Source organism: Asparagus officinalis, chromosome 3, assembly GCF_001876935.1.
Source record: "Asparagus officinalis chromosome 3, Aspof.V1, whole genome shotgun sequence".
NCBI classification, from domain to species: Eukaryota; Viridiplantae; Streptophyta; class Magnoliopsida; order Asparagales; family Asparagaceae; genus Asparagus; species Asparagus officinalis.
The window spans coordinates 107,761,188-107,767,517 of NC_033796.1; positions in this window are offsets into that span (position 1 = coordinate 107,761,188).

Here is a 6,330-nt window from a genome sequence, read left to right on the forward strand (position 1 = left end):
ATAACAATTCTATGACATAGCTTTTGGTGAATGAAAGATTCGTACCGCTCATGACCCAAATTCAAACCAGAAATAAAAACGACCGAACGAAAACCTAACCTCGTGCAATGAAACGCTCTCTCAACCGTGAAAAAAGTAATTAAGTACTAATCATGAGGTATTAATTTAAACCGGAGAAGTAAAAAAGACCGGACAAAAACTAGCCTGATGCGCCTCGAGCAACTCGAGGATCGCCAACGCGATGTCGTTGACATAACAAAACCCCGACGCCCCGCTCTTCTTCGCGTGAATGCAGCCCCCCGGACCAGTGATCGCGAGTCGAGAGCCCCTTCCGTCTCAGCTCCCTCGCCGCGCCATCACCCCCGCCGTACTCTGGCAGAACGTGTACAGACCGATCGAAGAACCGGGCAGTCTCCCAACAAGTTGAACGTCGCAGGGACTAACCCCCTCCGGTAGCTCGTGCTGGTGTCGAGGGGTGAACGGACCGGAGGACACGCAATACGTAGTCGTCGGAGTGGACCTAGCGGAGGTCGCGGCGCACTCAGGGGCGCGGCGGGACGGAAAGACGGAGGCAGGTCCGCGGGCGGACGAGGCCGTAAGCTTTTGCAGGGGAGTGGTCATGGCGGATCCTGTTGGGGTTCATGGGGTGGCCTGCCGGTAGCTAGTAAGTTGCGCCGATGTGTCGAGTCGTAGAGTAGCACACTCGGCGTTTTCGCGGTCGGGGCGGGAGGGCGAGGGGAGAAGTTGGCAGTCCGCGGTAGGAGCTCCATTAATGTTGCGTTTTGTATATTTTGTTAAAAAAAAAAAAGTGGCGACGCTTGATTCATAAAGAATAAGAATGTTTTTAGGACATAATTTGATGTATTTTATAGAAGAGAGTTCGTGTCCTATCGGAACTCTATCTCTAGTCCTGTTCGAAATGTTAGGGGCGGTTTGTTTAATTGGTATGTTTGAGACCTTGTTAAGTGGGTTGGGTTTGGATTAATTAAAATCGGGTTTGGGTTGATCAGCAATCTGTCGAAATTTACTTACCATCAATTCTTTCTTAAAAAAAACTAATTATAAGAGGCTTTTCATGCAGACCACTATTAGTTTGCAAATAAATCATCTTTAGGTGGGGTTTTATGGCAATAAACCATGTAGGCCCACTTTTCAATTAATGTTTTTGGTAACTGATCATGATCTCTCTAATATACTTGTTACACTCCTAAAACATACTAATACTAATCTCCACATAGCAATCACCATGTGCCTTACACTATACCTAATACATCTAATTCAAGATGAAGATAATCTCCGCCTCAGCTTGGCCCACTGTTCAGCCGACATATCACATAACCGAGACAAAAAGCGGTACTACTCGGCCAAACCTTCGATTGATTCCACAAGCCACCCGACTCGGCCAGCTGTTCAGCCAACATCTCGCGTAACCAAGTCAAACGAAGGTACTTGTAGTCCAACCCGGCCAAATCGCCCCTGCGAATAACACCCACTTGACCCGTTGTATCAGCCGCCGACATGTATGGTCGACCGTCAGCTGGGCGACTAAAAGAGTTGGTAGTTTTCTCGAACCCTGTGCCGACAGCCGTCTATCCTTGTATTAATTGCTCTGACAAAGTCATCATTTCTCTAACCCCCATAGCCTTTATGACTTATCGGACCCAGTCAGTATCGAGCACCTGCTGTCATTCCCATAATAAATGACCAGACGACTCACATCCTTCGGCAACCGACACGTAGTACATGTCTGCCGATTTAGCTGCCTAGCTGGACTCGATCAAAATTACCTTCTTGTCCCTCAGATCCACTACAAAAAGGAGAAGAACTGTATGAAGTAACTCTCTATGGTCTTGTTTGGTGAGAAAATTGAGGAAGAAAATGAAGAATTGAATTTGTATTATTCTCTATAACAGACTTGGAAAAAGAACGAGTTTCAATTCTCTCAATGTAATCTTTCTCTAACAACTTAGAAAAAGAAATTATATTTTCTCTCAATCAGTTTTCCGATTACAAAAGAGAGAAGGGATCGACGGAGACCCTTTTCCTTTGTTTAACCTGAGTTCTTTTTTGTGTCGATGGGAGTTCAGATCCTTGTATCCCGTTGACGATCCGAACGTTTCACCTCGTTGGAACACGATATCTTCCTCTTGATTGACGTTGAGGAGAACTTGCGTGTCAAGTTTGAAAATAACCATTAGCGAGTTTAAAAACTTTGTAAAAGAGTTAATTGATTTAACCAAAAATCGGTTTATAGCCAAGATCTAAGCCCCAAGACCTTTGTTGTTGAAGGACGCTCCAAGATCTCCAAGAATAGGAACACCGATCTCTTTTTATATGATTTTTTAGATGCAAAAAGTCAATTCAAATTGGAGATCCCGAACTCAGTTGAGTTTTCCGCCATTTATAGGGGTTAAGGGGTGTAATCGCCCCCTTAATTCGCTCCTAAATGGGGGAGTAATCCCCTCAAATCGTGGAAAATGGTTTTGAAATCATTCAGCTCGTGTTTGAACAAGTCAAATGCAAAAATTACGTTCTGGCATGAACTCTACATTCTGGGATTGGATCACAGAGTTGAGCTCTACACTGGCGGCTAGAAATGCAGTGGTGAGCCCTGTGTTTTGAATCTGAAATGCAGCCACGAACTCTGCATTTTAAATCTGAAACACAGCCACAACCTTTGCGTTTTGAATCTGAAACGCAGCCACGACCTCTGCGTTTTGAATCTGAAACGTGAGCATGACCTCTGCGTTTTGAATCCGGGACGCAAAGGTGAGCTCTGAGTCTTGATTGAAGAGACCGTCAATTTGTAGTCTCTTTTGCTAGAGCGTTGTAAATATCATCATCTTATAATCTTCGTCTTGACTCCTTAAAAATATAAGAGTCATCAGATTGTAACTCCCGATGTTGATTGTGAAGGTTGTTGAATTAGAGCTTTTATCGGTTGTTGTGAAGGTTGTCAGATTGTAACTATAAGCTGCCTAAAAATCACTGTAGATAACTGATCCCCATTAAACACTAATGATGGAAGTTACAACCTGACGATTTTCGCATCAACAATTCAACAATGAAAGTTACAACTAAATGACTTTCACATTACCAAATAAAGGCTACAATTGGAATATTTTTACGTAGATCGAGAAATGTTACAATTTGACGATCTTCATGACAACCGATGAAAGCTCTAATTCAACAATCTTCACAATCAATGGCGAGAGTTACAATCTGACGACTCTCACAATTCAAGAAGTTAAAACAAAGATTACAAAATGACAATATTTGCAACGCTCTGACAAAAGAGATTACAAGTCAACGATCTCTTCAATCTAAGACGCAGAACTCATATCTGCATCCTAGAAATGAAACACAAGTGGTCACGTTCCAAAGTCAAAGCAACGCAACCACTGCGTTATCAACCTGCAAACGCAGCTCAAATCCAGCTGCTAACATAGCTTCTAGCGTTATCAATCACTAACGCAACTTCTAGCGTTCAGCCATAGACGCAACTCAAATCCAGCTGTTAACGCAGCTTTCAAACGCTACCTTCGAACACAGGATTCATGCCTAGCAACGCAGGACCTGCATTTGATTCATTCAAATGTGATTCAAACGGTTCCAGAAACTGTTTTTTAACCACGATTTGGGGAGCGGTTTAAGGGACTGTTACACCCGATTAATGGGGGTAATTAAGGCCCCATTAAGGAGCAAATTAAAGGATGGTTACACTCCTTAACCCCCTTATAAATCCGAAACTCAATTGAGTTAAAAAAGATCTTGATTTGATCGGAACTGGGGAGAAGAAGTTCGGCATTCATCTTCAACTGAGGGCATTTTCAATTTCAGCAACAAGGAGTTTGTTCTTGGCTTGAAACCGATTTTCGGTTAAATTAATCAACTCTTTTACAGAGTTTAAACTTGCCATGAGTTCTGAAACTCGTTAAGAGTTCTTTTCAAACTTGCCACGCAAGTTCTCCTCAACATCAATCAAAAGGAAGAAACCGTGTTCCAGTGAAGTGAAACGTTCAGATCGTCAACGAAAAGTAAACTCGACACGAATATCGAGGAAGGCATTCCATCGACACCAAGAAGAACCCAGTTTTAAACAAAGGGAATAATCTCCATCGATCTTTCTCTCTTTAGTAAATCGGGAATCCGATACAAGAATATTGTAATTTCTTTTTCTAAGTTTGTTAGAGAGAAATTATATTGAGAGAATTGTAATTAATTTTTTTCTAAGTCTGTTAGAGAGAATAATACAAATTCATTTTCTTAATTTCTTCTTTCAGTTTTCCTACCAAACAGTAACATTCATCAATCTACGTGAAAGTTTTTAAGTTATAGCCTTCTAGAAGCCGTCAAATTATAATTTTCATCATCGCTGTTTGATGAGGATCATCTATCTGCAGTAACTTTTAGCCAACTTACAGGTCTTTTTAACACAACTAAAATCTAACTCTATATTTCCCCACTCAAGATCACCTACCGACTTGATCGTCAGAGGAACAATCAGAGAACCCAATTCCGCCCTCTTATGAGTTCTTTCTTGTGCAAGAAAGAACAGAAAACCCAAAAAGCCATACATCAGAAGGAGTTAGAGGACCTTAATCACTCCACAAGCCTGCAAATTATTCCCTATTTGGTGACTGACATCAACAGTTTGGCGCCCACTGTGGGGCATTCTTTCTTTCTTATTCGATCACGATATTTGGTTCTGAGCATAGGCCTGCCCATCCAGTCCCTGAAGAGCCACATGCGGGCTACGTCACTCAAGCCTAGCTGAAAGAATCCGCTCATTACATCACCTAATCCTTACAACATCAGTTTGCGGCGTTCACCAACGAACTCCTCAACTGAATTCATCCTCATTAACCGACACGTAGCACATGTCTGTCGACTCAACTGCCTATCTAGACTCGGCCAAAATTACATTCTTCCCTCTCAGATCCACTATAAAAATGAGAGGAACTGCGTGAGGTAACTCTCTTTGGCCTTTTTGATACATCTAAGAGTTAACTCTATATTTCCCCACTCAAGATCACCTACTAACTTGATCGTCGGAGAAAAAACCGGAGTACCCAACTCCACCCTCTTACGAGTTCTTTCTTATGCAGGGAATAACAGAAAACCTTAAAGTCATACATCACAAGGAGTTAGAGGACCTTAATCACTCCACAAACCTGCAAAAATATTCCATGTTTGATAATTGACATCAATTATACTTGGTATCTAAAAATTAATTATTACAACAAAACCGAAAAAACCTGAGTTAAAACTTAAAAGTGAGTGTAGGTGGTTGATTGTAATAAATAATAGCTTAAAAGTGGCTTATATACAAATTGATGAGAGGAAGTTTCTATAAAATGACCCTATTTTAAAGTGCTTTCTAGGAAAAACCCCTAATAACAGGATTAGAATAAAATCAAGGGTTAATTGCAAACACAAACCATTTAATATCACCTAATTGTAAAGAGACCTCTTATGTTATACTATTAGTGAGCATAGATATCCGATTCTACTTTTTTGGACTTTTAAAGAAGTCGAAAAAGTTTACAAGGAGGGCGTATTTGCACTCGTGCCGATGCTAGAGGGGACCTCTTCACAACAACTTTAGCTACAGGAGATTCCTTTGCAACTGAGAAATAATGTAGAAATGATAGAGACACACCCTCTACCACACCTCCAACCACACCATCTCTCTCGCTACAGTGCACCAGGCCCACATGAGATTTTATTTAATAAAATCTCATGTGGGCCCGGTGCACTGTAGCGAGAGAGATGGTGTGGTTGGAGGTGTGGTAAATGGTGTGCCGCTAGTGCCTCTCGTAATACTAAGGGGTCTGTGCGCAATTAACGCTAAAGTCAATGGCTATATAAATATTCTAAGAGCATCTCCAACAGCTTCCCCGTTTTTTATTTTTAGAGAATTTAGTTAGATTTTTGGCCCAACAGATTCCCCATCTCATTCCCCAAAATAGGGATGAAGGAGAAAAAATGGGGAAGCTTCCCCAAATCTGCAGCATTCTCCAAATTTTTGGAGGAAAAAAATAGATTCTTCAAAATGGAGAAGCTGTTGGAGTTGGTGTAAAAATTAGTTGAAGAATATGATTTTTGCTTCCCTATTTTGAAGAAAATTTTGGAGAAGCTGTTGGAGAGGCTCTAACCCAGCTCTCGACCCAAAAATTAGGTTGAGTTACTGGGTCCTGGGACCAAGGGGCTAGGGTTTAACCCCTGAACCCAAATCCCCAATCAAATCAAAATCAAAACCAAAACCAAAACCCAAATCGATCCATCGACCCTTCAATGGCGTCGTATCCGAGCATGGGCGAATCGAAC